The sequence below is a fragment of the Moschus berezovskii genome, chromosome 9, assembly GCF_049115385.1.
Source record: "Moschus berezovskii isolate FMDL1 chromosome 9, NW_MosBer_1.0, whole genome shotgun sequence".
In the NCBI taxonomy this organism is placed as follows: Eukaryota; Metazoa; Chordata; class Mammalia; order Artiodactyla; family Moschidae; genus Moschus; species Moschus berezovskii.
In genome coordinates, this window is record NC_142468.1 from 101,213,185 (window position 1) to 101,238,334 (window position 25,150).

General features: G+C 38.9%; 3 pseudogenes; 1 reads left to right on the forward strand and 2 right to left on the reverse strand.

Moving 5' to 3' along the window:
- LOC148776704 (GTP-binding protein 10 pseudogene) overlaps positions 1 to 25,150 on the reverse strand; it is a 68,212-nt pseudogene that overhangs the window by 24,308 nt on the left and 18,754 nt on the right.
- The window catches only part of LOC129542139 (olfactory receptor 11G2-like), a 40,844-nt pseudogene that overhangs the window by 839 nt on the left and 14,855 nt on the right, over positions 1 to 25,150 (forward strand).
- On the reverse strand, positions 13,615 to 14,845 carry LOC148776706 (olfactory receptor 11G2-like; annotated as a pseudogene).

Consider the following 25,150-nt stretch of genomic DNA (forward strand, 5'->3'; position numbering starts at 1 on the left):
ATGTATATCTCAGTGTATTTTTTTCTGAGAGTATTGTTGAAGTTGTAAGTGAGTTCTGATTTAATTGGCCTAAAGAAAAGTAAGCACTTACAAATCAAACAATTCTAAATATAAGAAAAATTAACCTAAATAAATTTCAGATTCACATGAACTGGGAAGTATTCAATATTAAATATCTAGTATTAACATTTGTTTGCTAATATAATAAGGAAAGTAGGATATATGTTTTTAATAAAGACAGCATAAAAAATAAAATTATATTTTATAAAGGGAAGAGAAAGTAGGTCTGACTTAACAGGTGGCTGTTACAGAAAGTGATTAAAAAGTTTGTGGAAAGTGGACCCTGAAAAAAAGTTTTGTGCGTGGTTAGGACTAACTTTAAAATAAATTTCATTAAGTTTACCTAAATGAGTTTAAAGTAAGGTGGTACAAAATTTGAATTCGGCCTTTCTCTCTGTTAAGGGGACAAACTTTCTTCAGATGTTAAACTGATTTAATAGTAGATTCAAGTTTCTTTATCTCTTAATTGATCTGTTCTATATTTACCTTTGAAATCTTTTGTTACTTTTGGATAAGTAAATAACTATTATTTCACAGTGACTTATATGATCATACCTGACTGAGTGTTATAAACCCTTTTGACATTTATCGGCAAAGCTTCCTAAATAACTTGACTTCCAGCTAACTTTGGGGTGCTTCAGAGGGCCCCTGAGACATCCCAGAGAGCTATTAAGCAACCTGGGTTCACTGGACATGTCCGATTGCATGAGAAGTACTGCTGAAGGGGTGATAAAGCTTTTTAGGTTATACTGTATGGTTGATGTTGCTAATAAGATATCCTAAAATTATGTGAAATTCACCTAGATTTGATATGCCCTGATAAATATGGTCAATTATAATTCTAGTTATCATATTAAAGTGTTACAACCAGGTTTCTTTGTCAATTGCAATAGAGTCAGATTTTAAACATTCCTTCTATGGTTTTACTCTCATGCTTTTAGAAGAATACTGCTTGTTCTTCAAAATTTATGGGAAAGACTTTCTAAGATTAAGCAGATAAATAAATTTTGTTATTAACAATAAGCTGGTACCAGACTGGAATTTGGTCTTCTCTCTGTTTAGAGAACAAAGTTTTCTTAGAATGCTCCTTTACAGGTTATGAATTTCTTTGCTTTTAAGTGATTTACATTTGTTTTCAAAATCTTTTTCTTACTTTGGTAAAGTAAATAAACATATTTAAGATTATGCTACTTGTAGACAAAGCTCATTCTGCTTCTACAGAAAAAAAAAAAAAAAAACCCTCACTGTTAGATTTTGCTATCTTGATGTCCTTAAAACATGGCAATAGTCTGCTCCTAAATCAGGAAATTAAAAATGGTTAAACAACAGCTAAAAGTCAAACAACCAGGGCTATGGGAATCCTACGCAGCCATGTGGCTTTTCCCAGCTCCCTGACAGACCTTATTTTTATCTGATGGGTTAAAGCCTTTCCTGACTACAGTGTTAATGCCCTCACAATGAGTTCTCCAAAAAAAAGAAAAAATTACATTTCAGTTTTGTTAATTAAGGTCTGTGCTGACTAAGACACTTCTGAGATAGTTCCTTGTTATGTTATATTGCTTAAAAGCTTAATTAAGGACTCTAAGGTTGTTTCTAAAGCTTATCTCGGTAACCAATCTTTAGATAAAGGTCAGATGCTTCATGATGTACAACCAGGAGATTAACATTCGGATATAATCATTTAACTGAGTCAGATGACCTGGGGTATATGAGGCTATACACAATGAAAGTTCTTGACTTAAATTCTTGCTTGTGACTTTACTAATAACTGGTAGCTATATTATTGTCTATGTAGCTTGCTTCAGAAGATTATTTCTTGTTACCAAATGTGTGACTGAGCCTGTGATAAAATGCTGATATGCAGTTCCATATGAGATCAATATTGTAACAATGTAGCTCTAGATATGAGAAGAAACAAGAGGAAATATTTTCCTGGACCAACAGGCTAGTAAGACAGGTATGGTCCACAGGCTTTTGCCACTTACAAGGCCTGGTCTAGTGACAACACACTGAGTGGGCTGTCAATGGAATCTTTGCTCGACCTGGGAATGAGCCTTCCCAGCACTGCAGGACACAATGACCATGAAATGCCCCCAAAACCTGGTCAAATATGTGGCTATGAAGGGGTCCTGCTGACTGAAAGTTGGCCCTTGCCAGTTGCCTCCACAAAGATTAAATCATGACCATTACAAGATGCTGACCTTCAGCACCACCTTGACAGTTCAGGGTGGAGATGCAAAAATAAGGCATTCTGTGCTCTGGGGGTAAAATAAAAAAACAAGCTTTCAGATTATCAGGTGTTTTCAGGTAAAGATTTTTATGAGTACAAATTCTTGCATCTTCTCATACCTAGAGAAACACTAATTTCATGAATCAGTGTCTGGACCTGGTTCTCCTGGCTAGCCCCTCAGCAGCTTTCCTACATCTGTTAATCTTTGGGTCATATATCTTTAACTTTCTTGTTAAGTTTGTTTTTCCAAGTAGTAGTGCAACAAGAATATCCCCCGGCCAACACCAAGACAAGGCTAGAACAAGCTGCCTTATCATTCTGTGCACTCTCATCTCCCTCCGTAAATGCACCCCTAGGTCCTCATGCTATTCTCCTTTTGAGATCTTAAATGGGAGACCACCCCCAGTAATAAACAACTCAAGGAAGACCATCAGCAACTAGCTGAACTGAGGTGTCCTGATACCTCCAGGCCCTGGAAAAGTCTTCTCCATATCGCCGGAGAAACCTTAGAAAGGACACCCATTCCTTTGGGCAATTGGGTTCATTCTATCAGCCAGGATATGAGGTATGGGTTAAAGATTAGGACAAAAAAAAAAAAAAAAACAATTCAGCCAGTTTGAAAAGGCCCTCACACGGTTCTCCTGGCAACCACTACTGCTGTTAAAGTTATAGGTGTCATCCCTTGGATCCACCACACCAGAGTCAAGAAGGCAACTACTTCCTGTGATGAGGACACCTGGAAAGCATTCAGCACCCCAAAAACCGCCTCAAGGTCCGGTTCCAAAGACAACGGCCCTCACCCACGAAGGACACTGAGCCCTGCTCTGGTCACTCCGGAATCTGACGAGTCAATGCACGGCAGGAGCTTGAGCATTCTTCAGCCTTGCTCCAGCCACACTCCAGCAGCTGGCGGGTCAATGCAGGAAAGAAGCTTGAGGATCCAGCTAGCAAAATATCAATGGATTTTCATTGTCAACCCTAGCCTCTATCCCTAATTGGTATTATTGCTGTGCTCTTCATTACAGGACCAACTAGACTCCTTGGCTGAGGTGGTTTTACAGGATAGGAGAGGGCTAGACCTACTGACAGTTGAAAAGGGAGGACTATTCCTCTTTTTGAATGAAGAATGCTGCTTTTATGAAAACCAATCAGAAATAGGGACATCGCCCAACAGCTAAGGGAACAAATCACAAACAGGAGAGAGAAACGAGCTAATTCCTGGGGTAATTGGAACAATATTTGGAGCTGGGCATCGTGGCTTCTCCCTTTAACAGGTCCTCTTTTCATGCTGTTTGTGGCACTCTGGTTTGGCCCTTGTATTCTCAATGATATTACCCAGTTCATAACCCCTCAAATTGAATGCATAAAGTTACAAATGCTAAGAGCTCAATATAGCCCCCTAAATGACTGGGAGCTCTGAATGTCCTACCAAAACATGAGATGATGCTTTCTGCAATGAGTGATAGAAGCATCAAGAGAGGGAATGAAGTTAAAATTTTACATAACCTCCTGCTTCTTCTGCCTCTGTAACTCAGCTTGCTCCTTGCAAAGTCTGGATCACTTAGGTCTCAGAAAGTGGGGACTCACAATACTAGGAACTGGCTCTTATCTCATTCACCCCTGTACTGTTTTTTGCAATCGCCCAGCCCCCACAAGCCTGCAAATCAACTTAATCAGGCCTGTCCGTGTATAAAAATTCTGCAACCCCTTTGTTTGGGGCTCAGAGCCTGAAGTGTTAACTTCTCTGGGCCCACCGGCATAATAAATGTGAGTTCTCCAACTCCCCGAGTGTGGTGCTTATTTTCTCGAGTACTGGTTTCTGAATCATGTGAGACATGACGATTATATTCAGTTGAAAAGAAAGAAAGAAAGAAAGTCTTTTGAGAGGGTGATGGACCTTGGAAAAACACACATTTCCATGATCAGTGATGGAGGCAGAATATCAATAGCATATAATATGAAAAGATTTGAATACAAGAAATTATGTTCACAGAACAATCCAAGAGTGGAAGTTAGAATATCTGTAAAGATATAGTCAGATATTAGGTACAAAGATAGGGCCTCAAAGCAGAGGACTCACTGCCAGTCTGACTCGTTTGGGCTTAATTTGCTAGTCAGTGGAAATCTGGAGCTGCTCTAGTAGAACAGTAAAGTGATCAAGAGTTTATGGAAGTTGCATTCACAAGACAATTCACCAGACAATTACAGGCTGATGAAATCAACAAGAAATTATTAGAAAGCTGTTTTGATAACTCAAGGAGAACGGGTGAAGAACCTGACCATGGGTAATAAATGTGCAAAAAGATACCAGGGTTGGTTTCAAGAGATGGGCAGTGGTAGAAACCTAATCTCCTGGTCTTTAAAATAAGCAGAGGTAATTAAATATTGCTCAAGGAGCACAGGAGGAAGACAGAAAAGAGAGATCTTACTTTTCATTTTCCACAGTAATATTCTTTAGCTGTCTTCTGATTGTCCTTCACCTGGGATGCCTCGGAGCAAACAGCCACCCTCAGCACAATAGACACATGCTAAGAGCCCTTCAGTTCCCATAGACCAACACACTGAACAGACACTCCTGTTTTTGCCTTTGGGTATGTCTCAGAGGGCTTTCCTGGTGGCTTAGACTGTAAAGAATCCTACTTGATTCCCCAGTCCCATTTTCTTTTGACTCTTTTGAATCTCCATATTTCATTAAGTAAATTAGCTTCTACTTACAAAGTTTTCTTCTCTCACAAGCCACACAAAATGGGTGTTGATTTGCTATGTTGTCATCCGTGTGAAAGAGAACAGAAGACAAGAGACTCATCTACATTATTGCCCAAGTCTTCAAGAAAAAAGTTTCCATTTTCCTGTCTGCTAAAAATACAGTTCTTTTGAAGACAACTTGTAAAACACAAAATGACAATTTGACAAAAAAATTGTTAATTCCACGTCTATTAAGATTTTTGTAATAGGAACAGTATTTGTAAATGAAAGCAATCATGAAAATTTATGCTTTCTCATGTTAATATACAAAATAAAATGGACATCAAGACATAGGAAATAAGTGACTGTTCCATATGCCCATATACATTTATCCTCATGCTTCCCAGGAGTCCAAGGTGTCAACTCCTTTGTAAAACATCTTCAGGTACCTTTCTTCACAAAGATTCCTTTCAGGTTTTACTCAGAGAGTAGAATATACCACAAATCTCTCTGCTTCTCATTATTTATTCCTTCCAGACTCTGAAGCCTGTCTCTGGAGATCTCAACCCCAGGAGCAATGGAAGCAATTAATAAGCATCATACAGACTCAAGAACGTTTCATCTTCAGTGATGATCAAACTGGAGATAAAAACCCCATGCGTGTGCACACGCTTATATGTAGACTCACGTGCAAACACACGTACGTGCAAACACACACACCCAAGTGTTCTAGGCTCACACATTATTGCCCCCTCAAGAGCTGTGTCTCCTAACTTTATAAATTACTTCTTAGCTAACAAAGGTTTTTGACATGATATGTACCATTACCTTCAACCTTTGTTAGACCTAGAGTTTCCCATTCTTGTGGTCCAAATGCAATTTAAAGATCTCATCCACTAAATCCAAAATGAGCCTGTTAAGTATTAAAACAGGAAAAAGGAGTCCAGAAGGGTGGTGGCTAAAAGACAAAGAAGGGAAAGGCCCCCAAACAAAGGAAGGTCCAAGGACCAGAGTGAGGACCTCAGGGAAAACAAACAGCACTCCTGGCTAGCTCAATCTACATAGGGCAGACCCAGGGGGAGGAGAAAAACATATAAAAAGAGGAGCCAAAGGACTGGGGGTCTCTCTCTTTCTCTTCAGTCTTTTGGGTCGGCATTCCATCACAGCTCGAGGATGTATTTTCCTTTATTTTCTAAATAAAACTGAGCTGTAACACTGATCTGTCCAAGAGCTGTGACACGGTCTATCCGAGGGCTGTAATGTTGGTCCATCACTTCAAATTTTTGCTGTGATGAGACAGAACTGAGGAAATCACACACACACACACAAGCCTATCCCACAGAGCTGTCTCTATTCCTTACAAAACTCCTTATTTCCACATATAGGTCAAACAAGATAGGTATTCGTCAACCAAGAAGTTGAGACATTAATTGTATCAGTTCAGTTCAGTTCAGTCGCTCAGTCCTGTCCATAACTGCAACAAATCCATTTTCTCTTCTTCAACTCAACAGTTTTTTTCAAAGCCTTCCTTGCAGCATAGGTGTGCATACTTGTTATGATGTATTTAAAGCTGATGTGCAATACTTCAGGCCTTACCCATACAAAATCCTTGACGATCTCTGATGTGATTGAGCATGTTGACCCAAGAAACTGAGTTTTGAAGATGGCAAAGCCCAAGATGGAAAAACCTAAGTTCCAGAATCATCACATGAAGAACAGTCTCCTGTGGAGTAGGAATACCTGTTTGGGATTTAAATGAGTAGTAAATAAACATCTTTCAAGCGACCCACTACAAAAGAACTTTGTTTGGAGAACCAAAATGTAACTGACTGAATCAAATATTTATATTTTGATAAATATATAAAGAAATCAATCCATGGTTGACTATGTGAAATGAAAATATCTCCTGCCATGTTAATAAACAAGAAATGTCACAGCCTATTTCTTCAAAATGTGAATCTGACCTCAAAATGTGAATCAGTTCAGTCGCTCAGTTGTGTCTGACTCTTTGTGACTCCGTGGACTGCAGCACGCCAGGCCTCCCTGTGAATAAGGACTCCTAAAATTGTAATCCAGAAAATGCTGCCACCCTTACAATGATTGCTGAGGTGCGGGTAGGGGTGCTGGGGGGCAGGGGAAATGCAAGAAGCAAGGTGAACCAGGAAGCAGGATTGGCCTGGGATAGCTGAGGTGCATATGAAAGGAATGAATTCAGTGAGCCCAGAGGCTTGCCTCTTCCCATACATAGAATGCTTTCAAACTGCCTGCTCCCTTTGTTCCCCTCCTGCCTGTCTCCTGAGCTCTGAGTCCTAAACATTCCCACCAAATAAAATAACTGTCTCCTTTCAGATTGTGGCTATATTTTTTAAGCCGACAACTGTATCATAGTGTATATATGTACAGAATAATTCCATCCAACTTTCTAATTTACCATAACAGGGAGAAATTAAGGAAACTGTATATGAAAAACAAATCCAGAAAAACAAAAATTTTGAGTCATACAGTGAATATATTTTAAATTTTGGTCACATTGCCCTCCAAAAAGTTCCAGGACTTTCTTCATTAACGTTACCTTTCCCTCTGTTCTTAGCACCAAAGCTGTGTACTGTGCTGCTAGCCTGTTTCTTCAAACCAGACTTTATTAATAAGTGTAGCAACACTATTTCATGCCTCCAGTGTGATGATCTATGTCAACGTCAACTGAGAGAACATGAACATACCCTTAAGTCTATCTTTTCCTCTAAGGTGACCCAATGGCTACCATTCAAACATTCTAGATCCTCAAGAACACAGAGCTAGTGATCCCCCCAAATAAAGACCTGGGGAACTGTATTAACTATTCACAAGCCATTATAGAACCAAGGCAATTCTCATGCTATTTCAATGTGCACGCATGAGGGGTATATGATCCTTCAGAACTCATTGGATCTGTTACTAACTTGACTCTGTAACACTCTGAGACATTAGCAGTATTTTTAAGGGGAATTGTGAAATTCTCAGAAGATTGAGATAATGAAATTAATTTGAATTCATCTTCTCCTTGAAGTTAACCTGATAGCTTATGACATACTTGGTGAGAGAAGAAGCTGTTTTTTGGCATTAAACAAAATAATACCTAAACTTAAAGATGCCAGATTTTCTAAAATGCAAATCTTGTCATCTCTTTTGCTTTCTATCCCTATATATTTCCTTCCCACCTATGGGATCAAGTTCAACATCTTTAGCATATCTAACTTCCTGCATGTTTAAGTTCATCTCCTTTCAGGAGCCCCACACTCACTGTGTAATTCAGTTATATATTAGGAATGTTCTATATGCTTCTTTTACTGTTTGTAACATTACCAACCACCATCATTCCCTGACTTCTATCTAGAAAACTTCCAACTCATCATTCAAAACTCAGCTGAAACATCAGCTTCTCTGTGAGCACTTTTCTGGCACTTCCCACCTACACCCCCAAACCTGTGCTCTTAGTCCAACACTGCTCTATGCTCTGGCACCTTATGCATTCCTCTCTCTCAACAATTTTTTTTTAAATTGAATTGTTAACACATCTGTGGCCCCACAAGTCAAGAGTTCCTCCAGAACACCTATGCATCTCAATGTCAAATGTACTACTTAGAACATTTAGACCTCTTAGTTCTTTGTATAAAAAGGCATATCCTCTGGTCTATATACCACCATCAGCAAGACTAAAGAGGAGGCCGTAAACTCTGCCATCTCCTAATAAGTTAGCCTCTTCTCCCTCCCTACCAACCCCTTTCTACAACCATCACTGTGGGAAACATCAATACAATTCCACTGTGCTATTTTTCTCAAAGTGGCCCTGACCTGACTTTACTGGCAGCCCTCCTTGTCTCTTTTGCCACTTCAAGGTTTTTATTCCTCTCTCTTCTCTAAAAGTTATGTTTTGAATTTCAGCCTCCCTTCAGAGGAAGAGGACAAAGAGGAAGGGAGAATAAAGAAAACACAATAAGTCATTTATCTAAAGTTACTTATGAAAGCTCCTAACCTCCTAATCTTAACTTACCACACTTCCACCCACTTTCATTACAAAGGAGGATGCAGGAAGCCAAGAGCTACACTGTCTAATATGGTAACCACTAGCTGTATGTGGCTACTGAGCACCCGAAATGTGAATCCAAGCTGAAACATGCTGTTAATGTATATAAAATTCACCCCAGTTTGCAGGATGAAAAAAAATGAATGCAAGATATCTGGTTAATAATTTTATATTGACTACATGTTGAAATGATGTTTTAGGCTGATAGATTATTAAAATGAAATTTACTCTTTCTTTTTAATGTGGTAACTAGAAAAATGTACCTTACACATGTTGTTTGCGTGTGTGGCCCACCTATTTCTATTGGACAGCTCTGCTTTAGCCTTACGTGTCCTGAGAATAGAAACAGAGGAGGCGCTCTCTTCCTCCTTGAACTCATACACATCAAAACTGTGGCTGACAGTGGAGGAGGGTGAATCCAGTTGGCTCAGGTAGGAAGTATTTCTGAGATTCAACACAGGCTCTGCCTGGGATACCTGAAGAGTGGGTAACACTGGGCAGCCTCAGAGAAAATTCTTTCAGGTGTCAAGAGTTTGCACATCTCAGGTGGACTTGACCTTACATACCTATCTCAGATGCAAAATTATTCCTTTCTTTAAAGTTATTCCTGGTCAGTTAGTACAGTGTCTAACAATTATGTGCACAAAGGGTGAAAGAAATTCCTGAGGCGGAAATCTACATTTGGAAGAAGGGGAGAGACTTCCTTGCTCTGTCCTCCAAGGTGCCCTTTTGGTTTACTCTTTGATGACAAAAGGGCACCTTGAAGGACCAAGCACAATTAGAGTTGGGGAGTGGAGATGTAGTCATGATTTCAAGGGAAATATCCTACCCTTTGGGCTTCCCAGGTGAAACTAGTGGTAAAGAACCCTCCTGCCAATGCAGGAGACATAAAAGAAATGGGTTCAATCCCTGGATCAGGAAGATCCCGTGGAGGAGGGCATGGTAACCCACTCCAGTATTTTCGCCTGGAGAATCCCATGGACAGAGGAGATGGGTAGGCTATACAGTTCATAGGGTTGCAAACAGTTGGACATGCCTGAAGAAACTTAGCATGTTTGCATGCATCCTACCCTTAGTAGCTTTTTCTACTGAGAAAAAGTTGTAACAGCAACATCATGGAAGAAAATAAAGACAAGGTTGCAGCTGCAGAGACTGCCAGAAAAAGCATACAGTGGAAGTGTGAATCAATAATAATAAAATACAGAAAAATTGACACTGGTAGTATGCCTTGCATTTTTAAGTTATTTTTAACTATGGTAAGATACACATAATGTGACACATTACAATTAATTTTTTTAGTGTACAGTTCTGTGGCATTAAATACATTCACATTGTTGAGCAACAATTACCACCATTCAATCTATAACTTTTTTCTTCCAAAACTGAAACTCTAGATTCATTAAACAACAATTCCCCATTTCCTTACCCCAAGCTGGTGGTGACCACTATTCTAGTTTCTGTCTCTATCAGTTTGACTACTCCAGGAAACTTCTATAAATGGAGTCATACAGCATTTGTCGTTTTGTGATTGGTCTATCCATGTTTCTGCATGTTTCAGAATTTCCACTCTTTATTAGGTTGAATAAATATCACACTGTATGTATATCACATTTTTTTCATTCATTCATCCATTGATGAGCATTTGAGTTGCTTTCATCTTTTGATCATACTTTGGTATGATCAAACACTTTACAGATATTTTTAAATGATCTTTCATTTGGTCCATATGGGCTCTTCATCGCTTCAGTCATGTCCAAGACTGTGCAACTCTATGGACTGTAGCCTGCTAGGCTCCTCTCTCCATGGGATTCTCCAGCAAGTATACTGTAGTGAGTTGCCATTTTCTTCTCTAGGGGATCTTCCCAACCCAGGGACTGAACCTTTGTCTCTCACATATCCTGCACTGGCAGGCAGGTTCTTTACCACTAGTGCCACCTGGGTAGCCATTGATCCACATAAAACCCCCCAAAAATATTCTTTTAAAAATTTGGAGTGAAAGCTTCTTGCTGAGGCAGAACCAGAAGACAGTCCTCATCAATTTTGTCCAACAGATAATTATTATTATTTTCATAAGACAAGGAAATGTAGGGGAGTATGCCAAAAAATTCTCCTCTTGATTTGCACTTATGCAGACTTCTTTTGAAGTTCAAAACTTGTTTTAAATAGGCACTTTTTCTTTATATAAAATAAAAGAATTATAATTTAAAAGATAAGAACCATAAAATTCATAGAAGAAAACACAGGCAGAACACTCTTACCATAAATCATAAAAGCATCTTTTTGGGATCTGTGACTTACAGCAAAGGAAACAAAAGCAAAAATAAATAAATAGGACCTAATAAAACATAAAACTTTTGTATAGCAAAGGAAACCATTGACAAAAGATAAACACAACCTACTGTATGGTAGAAAATATTTGCAAATGATATGACCAACAAAGCAATTAAAATCCAAAATATATAAACAGCTCATACAACTCAATTTCAAAAAACATCAACCTGATTAAAAATGGACAGAAGACGTGAATAGTCATTTTTCCAAGATGATATCTAGGTGGCCAACAGGCAGATGAAAAGGTACTCAGCACCACTAATCATCAGAGAAAGGCAAATCAAAAAAACAAATGAGACATCTTTTCATACTTAACAACATGGCCACCATCAAAAAGTCTAGAAACAAAAATGTTGGCAAACATATAGACAAAAAGAACGTTTGTATGCTGGTGGTGGGACTGTAAATTGGTGCAACCAATTTGGAAAACACTTTGACAAAAAGTAGAACTACCATCAGTTCAGTCGCTCAGTCCTGTCCGACTCTGCGGCCCCATGAATGGCAGCACGCCAGGCCTCCCTGTCCATCACCAACTCCCGGGGTTCACTCAAACTCAGGTCCATTGAATTGGTGATGCCATCCAGCCATCTCATTCTCTGTCGTCCCCTTCTCCTCCTGCCCCCAATCCCTCCCAGCATCACAGTCTTTTCCAGTGAGTCAACTCTTCCCATGAGGTGGCCAAAGTATTGGAGTTTCAGCTTTAGCATCAGTCATTCCAACGAACACCCAGGACTGATCTCCTTGAGAATGGACTGGTTGGATCTCCTTGCAGTCCAAGGGACTCCCAAGAGTCTTCTCCAACACCACAGTCCAAAAGCATCAATTCTTCGGCAATCAGCTTTCTTCACAGTCCAACTCTCACATCCATACATGACCACGGGAAAAACCATAGCCTTGACTAGACGGACCTTGGTTGGCAAAGTAATGTCTCTGCTTTTTAATATGCTGTCTAGGTTGGTCATAACTTTCCTTCCAAGGAGTAAGCGTCTTTTAATTTCATGGCTGCAATCAGCATCCGTAGTGATTTTGGAGCCCAAAAAAATAAAGTCTGACACTGTTTTGCCATCTATTTCCCATGAAGTGATGGGACCAGATGCCATGATCTCAGTTTTCTGAATGTTGAGCTTTAAGCCAACTTTTTCACTCTCCTCTTTCAACAATTCCATTCCTTGGTATATATTTGATGAAAAAGAAAATGTTAATTAGAAAAGATATACGCAACCCAATGTTCATAGCAGCATTTTTTCAGTAGCCAAAATGTGGAAGCAACCTTAGTGTCTATCAACAGATGAATGGATAAAGAAGATGAATATTCTATGTATGCTACTGCTGCTGCTAAGTCGCTTCAGTCGTGTCCGACTCTGTGCAACCCCACAGACAGCAACCCACCAGGCTTCCCCGTCCCTGGGATTCTCCATGCAAGAACACTGAATATACATATACCTAAAATGTGTGCATGCTGCGTGTTCAATCAATCATGTCTGACTCTTTGCAACCCTATGGACTGTAGCCCACCAAGTTCCTCTGTCCGTAGGATTCTCCAGTCAAGAATATTGGAGTGGGTTGCCATTTCCTCCTCCAAGGGATTTTCCCAACCCAGGCACTCAGCCTGCATCTCCTACTTCTCCTGCATTGCCAGGAAGATCCTTTAGCACTGAGCCACCTGGGATTCCTTAATGGAATATTACTTAACCATAAAAAATAATGAAATCCTGCCATTTGCTACAACATGGATGGACTGGAGGGTATTATGCTCAGTCTAATAAGTCAGACAGAGAGAGACAAATACTGCATGTTATCACCTATATGTGGAATCTAAAAACAAGCAAATGAATACAACAAAACAGAAACAGACTCACAGATACAGAGAACAAACTAGTGGTTACCAGTAGAGAGAGAAGGAAGGGCAGACAGGCACAACAGGAGATTAAGAGATACCAACAATTATGTATTAAATAAGCTTCAAAGACATATTGCACAACGTAGGCAACTATAGTTGCTATTTTACAATAACTTTAAATTGAGCATTATCTATAAAAATATTGAATTACTGCTTTGTATAGCTAAAATAATATAAAACTGCATATCAACTATACTTTAATAATAAAAATAATAATTTTTTAAGTTTGGGAAAAAAGAAACTGCTGAAACTCATACTTGGCAACAATAAATAAGGATAAATTTTGGTACAATTTTTATTGATAATAATATATTACCAACATTATAATAAAATATTTATTGAGTGCCAAGCACTGTTACAAATGTTTTCATATATTAACTCACTCAATCTCAAACACTCTTTAATGGGGATATGATTTAACTTTGTCTTCTCCAGTTAAAATTAGGAAAACAGATAAATAACTAGTCACTCAATCAGTAAATAATAGAAAAGACTTTGAATTTTAAGAAATTCTCCTCTGGAAATATTTATTTTAGATCTAGTAACATTTATTACTTTTAAGTATAGTTTTCCTTGACTCTTTACAACAGTCCTAAAAAGGAACTTTAGCTCACCAAAGTGTCCCATTCAGGAGTTATTTCTAAAGTTTACCCATAATTTTCTTCAGAGCAACCTTCATCTCCTCATTCCTGAGGCTGCAGATCAGAGGATTTAAAAGTGGAGTTGCACTTGAGTACAGCATGGTCAGGAACTTCTGCAGCCCCGGCTGACCGGCTCCCCTGGGCTTACACACAGCACTGAGACTGAGCCGTGAGAAGGAACACAGCTGTCAGGTGGGAGGTGCGTGTGGAGAAGCTCTTCTCCCACGTGAGCCTTTGGGGACCTGAGCCACAGCTCGAAGTCCCAGAGTGCAGGACACAAGAGTGCGGAACCAAGTGACGAATGTGACCCCAGCACTGAAAGTGCTGCAAGTCAGAGCTGTCCTGGGGACAGGGACACATGATATGGCCAGCATCGCCCCAAGATCACAGAGGGGGTGATCAATGACATTTGAACCACAGAACGGAACTTGGGAGATAAGAGCAGCAGGTGTAACTAACCATAAGAATCCACCCACCCAGGAAGCAGACACAAGGGTTCCACAGACTTTCCTGGTCATTATGGTTGGGTAGTGCAATGGACAGCAGATGGCAACATATCTGTCAAATGCCATAAGGGCCAGGAAGAAGAGTTCTGTGGCACAAAGAGAGAGGAAGATGTGGAACTGTAGGATACAGCCATGATAGGAGATGGTCTTGGTCTTGGATAGGAAGTTGAACAACATGCTGGGCACATTGGAATGGATGTAGCAGATCTCCGGGAATGAGAAGTTGGCCAATAAAATATACATGGGAGTGTGGCGTTGCTGGTCCCACCACACAGCACAGATAATAGCACTGCTGCCCAACAAGGTCAAGAGGTAGATGATGGAGAATAAAACAAAAAGGAGAATCTCTATTTCTTGGCTACACAAGAAACCCAGCAGGACGAATTCATGAAAGGGAGCAGTGACACTCTTGTTATGCAAAACATGCATTTTCCTCTAACCTGTAATGTGCACAGACATAAACAGAAGTGCATGTTAAGGGTCTGTTTTATTCAGTTTTTCATGCCTCAATTTCTCATTGGAAGTAAGTGGCATTATAAGTAGAGAATAAACTGGAATATCAGTATTTAGTCAATATGAATAATTTTTCTCAAAATAACATTGATATAAAACAGAATAGCACCATTGATAATATTACTTAAATATTACTTCACTTTAAATAGTTCTTCTAGAACATTTTCTTCCAATTTTAGCCTGTAAGAAAAATAGAGATAGAAATGAATCATTAAACACCTTGACTGGCCACCTTTGTTTAACTCAAGTAGCACTAATAAGCTTCAGAAATGTAGTCATTAAATGTCACTGCTACCATTAAGCTGGACGTGGATTATCTATCGTTTTGATAATCACTACAAGGTCCATAAGCTCTCCTCCCTATTTAACTAAAATACTATAGACTCTTGGTAAATCAAATAAACACACTAATTTATTTATGCTTCCATTTTTAAAAAACTTACATTCCCAATTGATTATGTGAAAAATACACCTTGCTTTAAAAATTACTGTTATGTTATATAAGTACGGACTTCCATGATAGCTCAGTTGTTAACAAATCTGCCTGTAATGCAGGAGACCCCGGTTCAATTCCTGGATCAGGAAGATCCTCTGGAGAAGGTTTAGGCTATCCACTCCAGTATTCTGGCCTGGAGAGTTCCATGGACTACAGTCCATGGGGTCACAAAGAGTCGGACACGACTGAGCAACTTTCACTTTCACTTATATGGGTATAATAGCCAGAGAAGTTTGAACCTAGAGGTTTTTCAGAAGCTATGAATTGACAACAAAGAAAGCAAAATATGGAGGTTACACTACTAAGTTAGAGGCTGTGCTGTGCTTAATCGGTCAGTTATGTCCAACTCTTTGCAACCCCATGGACTGCAGCCTAACAGGCTCCTCTGTCCTTAGGGATTCTCCAGGCAAGAACACTGGAGGGGATTGCCATGCCCTCCTCCAGGGGATCTTCCCAACCCAGGGAATGAACCCAGGTCTCCTGCATTGCACTGTTTCTTTACCGACTGAGCCACCAGGGAAGCACAGGGATATAAAATGAAAGAGAGCTCATAAATAACCGGAGGTTAATTCAACAATTCCCAGTCTAAATTAAGGAATATAGCATGTGCTTTAAAATATTTAAATTGTTTTAATTTAATTCCAATTATCCTCTGTGGAGTGCCCTTCATTCACATTTGCTATGCACTTTCAGTTCCATTTGCAAAATTTGCTAGTCTACTATTTTTAAAAATCATATCATATACTTTAGCTTTTAGTTAGAATAGATTTTCAATCCACTTATTTTTCTTTCCTTATTAATTTATACTATTTTCCCTCAATTTTCATTTTAAATATATAGGGTTTAGTTTAAAAATAATAATAATAAATAAAGGAAGGGCTCAACATTTTAATGCTTCCGAAGTGCGAAGTCAAAGTGACTGTTTAAGAAGGCAATGTAAGTTGTATCACAGTTTAATTTTAAAAAAAGAATAAAGAATCAGAATTCAAGAGGGCTATAATGAAGTCCTGGATCTTTTAAAAACAGTATTTATAACCTGGGACAAGTGACTCTCTCTTTCTCTCTCTCTGCTTCAATATCTGCATCTGCAAAATCAGAGTAATATCTAGGTTGCTTCCATGTATTATTGTAAATAGTGTTGCGATGAACACTGGGGTACATATGTCTTTTTCAGTTGCGGTTTCCTCAGAGTATATGCTCAGTGGTGGGACTGTTGGGTCTTACGGTAGTTATTTTTATTCCTAGTTATTTAAAGAATCTCCATACTATTCTCCATGTATCAAATTACATTCCCATTAACAATGCAAGAGAGTTCCCATTTCTTCACACTCTCTCCAGGATTTAATGTTTGTAGATTTTTTGATGATGGTCAATCTGACTGCGGTTAGGTGATACCTCATTGTAGTTTTCATGTGCATTTCTCTATTAATAAGTGATGTTGAACATCTTTTCATATGTGTATTAGCCATCTGTATATCTTCTTTGGAGAAATGTCTGTTTAGGTCTTCTGCTCACTTTTTGATTGGGTTGTTTGTTTTTCTGGTATTGAACTGCATGAGCTGCTTTGTATATTTTGGAGGTTAATCCTATATATACAATGGACTATTCAGTTCAGTCACTCAGTTGTTTCCGACTCTTTGTGACCCCATGAATTATAGCATGCCAGGCCTCCCTGTCCATCACCAACTCCCGGAGTTCACTTAAACTCACGTCCATCAAGTTGGTGATGCCATCCAGCCATCTCCTCTCTGTCGTCCCCTTCTCCTCCTGCCCCCAATCCCTCCCAGCATCAGAGTCTTTTCCAGTGAGTCAGCTCTTCCCATGAGGTGGTCAAAGTATTGGAGCTTCAGCTTCAGCATCAGTCATTCCAATGAACACCCAGGACTGATCTCCTTGAGAATGGACTGGTTGGATCTCCTTGCAGTCCAAGGGACTCCCAAGAGTCTTCTCCAACACCACAGTCCAAAAGCATCAATTCTTCGGCAATCAGCTTTCTTCACAGTCCAACTCTCACATCATACATGACCACCAGAGAAACCAAGGCCTTGAATAGATGGACATTGGTTGGCAAAGTAATGTCTCTGCTTTTTAATATGCTATCTAGGTTGGTCATAACTCTCCTTCCAGGAATAAGCGTCTTTTAATTTCATGGCTGCAGTCAGCATCTGCAGTGATTTTGGAGCCCCAAAAAATAAAGTCTGACACTGTTTCCACTGTTTTGCCATCTATTTCCCATGAAGTGATGGGACCAGATGCCATGATCTAAGTTTTCTGAATGTTGAGCTTTAAGCCAACTTTTTCACTCTCCTCTTTCACTTTCATCAAGAGGCTTTTGAGTTCCTCTTCACTTTCTGCCATAAGGGTGGTGTCATCTGCATATCTGAGATTAATATTCCTCCCAGAAAACTTGATTCCAGCTTGTGCTTCTTCCAGCCCAGCGTTCCTCATGATGTACTCTGCAAATAAGTTAAATAAGCAAGGTGACAATATACATCCTTGACGTACTCCTTTTCCTATGTGGAACCAGTCTGTTGTTCCATGGTCAATTCTAACTGTTGCTTCCTGACCTGCATACAGGTTTCTCAAGAGGCAGGTCAGGTGGTTGGGTACTCCTATCTCTTTCAGAATTTTCCACAGTTTGTTGTGATCCACACAGTCAAAGGCTTTGGCATAATCAATGAAGCAGAAATAGATGTTTTTCTGGAACTCTCTTGCTTTTTCCATGATCCAGCGGATGTTGGCAATTTGATCTCTGCTGCCTCTGCCTTTTCTAAAACCAGCTTGAACATCACGTGAACGCGACGTTCACGGTTCACATATTGCTGAAGCCTGGCTTGGAGAATTTTGAGCATGACTTTACTAGCATGTGAGATGAGTGAAACTGTGCGGTAGTTTGAGCACTCTTTGGCATTGCCTTTCTTTGGGATTGGAATGAAGACTGACCTTTTCCAGTCCTGTGGCCACTGCTGAGTTTTCCAAATTTGCTGGCATATTGAGTGCAGCACTTTCACAGCATCATCTTTCAGGTGTTGAAATAGCTCAACTGGAATTCCATCACCTCCACTAGCTTTGTTCATAGTGATGCTCTCTAAGGCCCACTTGACTTCACATTCCAAGATGTCTGGCTCTAGGTCAGTGATCACACCATCGTGATTATGGTCGTGAATATCTTTTTTGTACAGTTCTTCTGTGTATTCTTGCCACCTCTTCTTAATATCTTCTGCTTCTGTTAGGTCCATACCATTTCTGTCCTTTATCGAGCCCATCTTTGCATGAAATGTTCCCTTGGAATCTCTAATTTTCTTGAAGAGGTCTCTTGTTTTTCCTATTCTGTTGTTTTCCTCTATTTCTTTGCATTGATCACTGAGGAAGGCTTTCTTATCTCTCCTTGCTATTCTTTAGAACTCTGCATTCAGATGCCTATCTTTCCTTTTCTCCTTTGCTTTTCGCTTCTCTTCTTTTCACAGCTATTTGTAAGACCTCCTCAGACAGCCATTTTGCCTTTTTGCATTTCTTTTCCATGGGGATGGTCTTGGTCCCTGTCTCCTGTACAATGTCACGAACCTCCGTCCATAGTTCACCAGGCACTCTATCTATCAGATCTAGTCCCTTAAATCTATTTCTCACTTCCACTGTATAATCATAAGGGATTTGATTGAGGTCATATCTGAATGGTCTAGTGGTTTTCCCTATTTTCTTCAATTTAAGTCTGAATTTGGCAATAAGGAGTTCATGATCTGAGCCATAGTCAGCTCCTGGTCTTGCTTTTACTAACTGTATAGAGCTTCTCCATCTTTGGGTGCAGAGAATACAATCAATCTGATTTCGGTGTTGACCATCTGGTGATGTCCATGTGTAGAGTCTTCTCTTGTGTTGTTGAAAGAGGGTGTTTGCTATGACCAGTGCGTTCTCTTGGCAAAACTCTATTAGCCTTTGCCCTGCTTCATTCCATGCTCCAAGGCCAAATTAGCCTGTTACTCCAGGTGTTTCTTGACTTCCTACTTTTGCATTCCAGTCCCCTACAATGACGCGATGCTGGCTCTGAGCGTGCAGACAATGGACTATTCAGTTCAGTTCAGTTTGGTTCAGTCACTCAGTTGTGTCCGACTCTTTGCGACCCCATGAATCACAGCACACCAGGCCTCCCTGTCCATCACCAACTCCCGGAGTTCACTCAAACTCATGTCCATCGAGTCGGTGATGCCATCCAGCCATCTCATTCTCTGTTGTCCCCTCTCCTCCTGCCCCCAATCCCTCCCAGCATCAGAGTCTTTTCCAGTAAGTCAATTCTTTTCATGAGGTGGCCAAAGTATTACTTAGCCATAAATTGCATTTGAGTCAATTCTAATGAAGTGGGTGAACCTAGAGCCTATTATACAGAGTGAAGTAAATCATAAAGCAAATATCATATATTGATGGATGTATGTGGAATTAGAAAGATGGTACTGATGAACCTATTTTCAGGGCAGCAGTGGAGACACAGACATAGAGAACAGACTTATGAACACAACGGGTGAAGGAGATGGTAGGATAAATTGAGAGAGTAGCACTGAAACATGCACATTACCATATGTATAATAGATAGCCAGTGGGAATTTGTTGTATGACACAGGGAGCTCAAACCTGGTGCTCTGTGACAACCTAGAGGGGGTGGGATGGGGTGGTAGGTGGGAGGAAATTTCAGGAGGGAGGGGACATATGTCCCCTATGGCTGATTCATGTTGATATATGGGAGAAACTAGCACAATATTGAAAATTTATCCTCCAAGTAAAAATAAATAAATTTTTAAAAATCAGAGTAACAATATCTACCATGGAAATTAATGAAACATTAAATGTAACATATTCTTAAAGCACCTAGCCTAGAGTAAATAAATGTTTAGTGTGAGCTCCACTTATTGCCCTAGTTATCATAAGCAAAACATGAGCCCATTGATCTGATTCTTCCTTTAAAAGTATCTGTTTGAACCTAAAATATAGCTTCCATACACATTCTTATCTCTGAGTATTCAATCTAACAAATTATATGAGTTCAATGCACTTCTATGGTGTTAACTTATAATGGAAAAAATGTCTTAAAATCCCATCATATATAACTCAGAATGAATCTCTCAAAAATATACTCGAATTCCCAAATAGCGCATGAAATTTGCTCACTGAAATAATCACTTTAATAATTCCTTACCTTTTGAATTAAACCCCTTTTGATAATTATCTATACAATGCTTCTGTTTCTCTGATCCGCAACCTATTGGTCATTATTCTTCTTTTAGTACCTTCCACAAAGCGGTTCAGCTACAGATTTGTTAAACAGACATTTATGGGTTGCTTGAAAAAAACCACTATGAGGAAAATTTCCATTTTAGTTAAAGTTTAGAAGTCCAGGCATAACTTTATCCTTTACTGCCTTGTATATGTTAAAGCTAGGAGAGTAGAACTGGAGTTGCATCCCTTTAGTCTGGATTGATAAAGCTTTTTTCACCCAGAGAACAGCTTCAAATAATCCAGGTTTTTAAAATATTTGATAGTTAAAGAAAGACAGAGTATTCAGGAATTCTGTTCCCTCCTCTGCCTGCGATAGGATTCTTCCTTCATTCCCTCTTGGCTTCCCTCCCTTTCCCAATCTAGAATGAGTAAGAGCTAGTAACATGGACCACCCTCCTCTCCTCCAACCCGAACCTTTTCATCTTTTTCAGCATTCACTTGAATGAGCACTTTTAATAAAGGTGACAATAGACAGGACATGGTGCTACAATAATACAATACTGATCACTGAGGTGATTGTGGCCTGGATATGATTACAAGTAAAAACAGCAAGGTGATTTGGAAAGGGTGGGAAGCACTTGGAATGATGGAATGAATTTGGAGGGGATCTATGGCATAGAAAGTAATCATGTGGAAATTCTACTACTAGGAGAATAATTATACAATCAGAGGAGATATTAAATAATGAGATCTTTCAAGGAGTTATTCACAATGCAAATGACTAAAACTGGTTTAGGAATTTTTAAGACAATAAAACCTGAAGTCTGAGACATTTGAAAAATTTTTCCATAGTGGATTTCCCTGTATGTTAGGATTATTTCAAAGAGAAATGCTCATTTTCACGGCAATTTTATCAAAGAAAAAAACCCTAGGGCCTTGCCCCATCTGGCCACCTTGCACTGATAAAATACCACGCACTGAAATTCTCAATTAACTGACCACCTCAAGACATCTATTCATTCATTTAATACATAAATAATATCAATCTGTTGTGTGGAAGACAGAATAAAAGGAGGGATTCATTCACACTCACTCTGATGAGGTATGTCCAACCTCCACTAGAATTCAAGGGTCCTGTCTGCAGAAGAAGGCATACATTCCTAGCATTCAATCACTTCTGGCTTTGACAGGATTATTATTTAAGGAAAATCCATCTCTTTTTTCTCCCCTCCCCTTAATGTGTTTTCTTTCTCCTGAGGACCCACACAAAAGAAACACTGGGAGATGTCCTGATTGCCCTCTAGGGTACACAAAAATTTTTTTTAATGAGTCTTGAAAAGAAAGCAATTTGGATGCACAATCTCTGACTTACTGGAAGTATATTCCTGTGACATCTCAGACTTGTTGAGGAATATTCTGATCCTAAAAAAGCTTCACTTTATCCATAGTAAAGTTCTTCTGAGAACAACTGCTCTAGATGAGAATGGATACAGTTTGGTCAGATCAATTTCCCTGTGAGCATCACAAACTTGAAAGTAACTTGTTTTTTAACTGTTATCACAACAGATAAATGATAAATACATGAACAATGGAAAGGGGTCACATATTCCATAACCAGCACCCCTTCTTCTTTCTTCCTTTTTCTGATCTTTTGGTGACTGGCATCTGGTTGTTGATTTTTAGGGTAAAAGAATATCATGGTACCACAGCTGTTCAATTATTTTTGGCTTCTTAATAAAGACTGATGTATCAATATAAGATAATGATGAAGGAAACTGAAGAAGGCACAAGTAAATGGAAAAATATTCCATGGGTCCATGTTCATGGATCAGAAGTAATATTGTTGAAATGTTCATACTCACCAAAGCAATCTATTCAACCAAGGCATGTGTGCTCAGTCATGTCTGACTCTTTGCAGCACCATAGACCATAGGCTCCTCTGTCCATGGGATCATCCAGACAAGAATACTGGAATGGGTTGCCATTGCCTTCTCCAGGGGATCTTCCTGACACAGAGATCAAACCTGCATCTTCTGTTTCTTCTGCTTTGGCAGGTAGGTTCTTTACCACTGAGCCACTTGGGAGGCCAATTTGCAGACTCAATGAAATCTCTCAAAATTCCAATGGTACTTTTCACAGAAATAGAAAAATCAATTCTAAAACTTGTATGGAACCACAAAAGGCACCAAAGCAATCTTAAGAAGGAAGAACACTGCTGGAGGCATCAAACTTCCTGATTTGAAACTATATTGCAAAGCTATAGTAATCAAAAGAGTATAATATTGGCATTAAAAACAAACACATTGACCAACAGAACAGCATGGAGAATCCAGAAATAAATCCATGAGTGAGTGAGTGAGTGAGTGAAGTCACTCAGTTGTGTCCAACTCTTTGCAACCCCATGGACTGTAGCCCACCAGGCTCCTCCATCCATGGGATTCTCCAGGTAAGAATACTGGAGTGGGTTGCCATTTAATATTTGACAAGGGAGTCAAGAATGCTCAGTGGAAAAAAGGCAATCTCTTCAACAAAAATTTGAGAAAATTGGATAGTCACATATAAAAGAATGAAACTAGACCCCTATCCTACACTTATCACAAAGATTAACTAAAAATGGATTGAATATTTAAACATAAGTCCTGAAGCCATAAAAACCCTAGAAGAAAACAAAAGCTTCTTGACATGGATCTTGGCAATGACTTTTCAGCTATGACACCTAAAGTATAAGCAACAAAATCAAAGACAAACATGAGGTATGATATCAGACTTAAAAGTTTCTGCACAACAAAAGTAGCAATCAACAAAATGAAAAGACAACCTATGGAATGGGAAAAAATATTTGCAAACCATATATCTGATAGTGAGTGAAAGTTGCTCAGTCGTGTCCAATTCTTTGCGACCCGATGGACTATACAGTCCATGGAATTCTCCAGGCCAGAATACTGGATTGGGTAGCATTTCCCTTCTCCAGGGGATCTTCCCAACCCAGGTCTTCTGCAATGCGGATGGATTCTTTACCAGCTGAGCCACAACGGAAGCCCAAGAATACTGGAGTGGATAGCCTATCCCTTCTCCAGCAGATCTTGCTGACCCAGAAATTGAACTGGGGTCTCCATAAGGGGTTAATATCCAAAATGTATAAAGAACTCATGAACTCAAGAGGAAAAAACAAACAATCCAATTAAAAACTGGACAAAGAACCTGAATAGGCATTTTCCCAAAGATTTATGAATGGCCAACAGGTACATGAAAAGTTACTCAAAATCACTAATCATAAAGAAATATAAATCAAAACCACAATGAGATATCACCTCACACCTGTTAGAATGGCTAGCATCAAAAAAGACAAGAGATAACAACTGCTTATCAAGGATGTAGAAAAAGGGACCTTTGTCCACTCTTGGTAAGAGTGTAAATTGGTATGCCATTATGGAAAACAGTATGAAGGTTACTCAAAAAGTTAAAAATAGAACTACCATCTAATCTAGCAAGTCTACTTCTGAGAATATATCTAATCTAACAAGTCTACTTCTGAGAATTATATATATATATTTTTGACATTGTAATTTTCCTTTAAGTAGTCTACTCTAGGGAAATGTTCTAATATTAAACAAAAATTTAAGCCCAGTGATTTTTATTGCATTATTTTAAGACCAGAACATTTTAAATAGCCTAAAAACCCTAGGGAAATGATATTAAAACAACACTCAGTATTATGCAGCTTTAATAGTATTTAAGAGAGTTTTAGTTACATGGAAAAATGCAGGCTATAAATGTAAGCAGAATACTAAGTGCTGTATGACCTCATATGTATAAATTTTTACAACAAAAAAGACCAGAGGGAATAAGCCAAGTTTTAACCTGAATTATCTGTGCTTGAAAAAATTGTGAGTAATTTTTTAGCTCCCTTAATTTTTCTGACTCTTCCAAATTTTTGTTTAAACACAAGTTACCTTGATAATCAGAATTTTAAAAAATTGCAACAGTGATACCCAGCACACAGGGTGTTGTAAGGATTAAATAAAATGAGTTAAATATAAGAATTTGTCACAGTATCTAGCATAAGATATCAATAGCAATTGTTTCCCATCTTTGACAGGTAAAGATGGAAGGTAAATAGTTTACTATTTAAGAACTCAGGCTTCACTCTCAGAGAGAACTGAATTCAGATATTGTCATCCCCATTTATTAAATGTTACAAATTATTTAATTAACATAAGCTTCAATAGCTTCCCTATAAGTAAAAATAATAGTATATCTAACCTATCAGATTGGGAAGGGATTAAATGAAATTACTCATAAATTTACTCATCTTACTGCCTGACATGTAACAAGTCTTCAGTAAATATTAACTGCTATATTTGTATGCCAAAGTACAAGGGTAGCTACAGGCATGGATAGGCTTTTGAACCCATGTAATGAATTAAAAAATAAAAAAATAACTGTCCCTTTAATCAAAGAAGCTCAAAATTATATGGCAAATGCATAGCATCAACTGATAGAGTGGAATCATTGGTCCA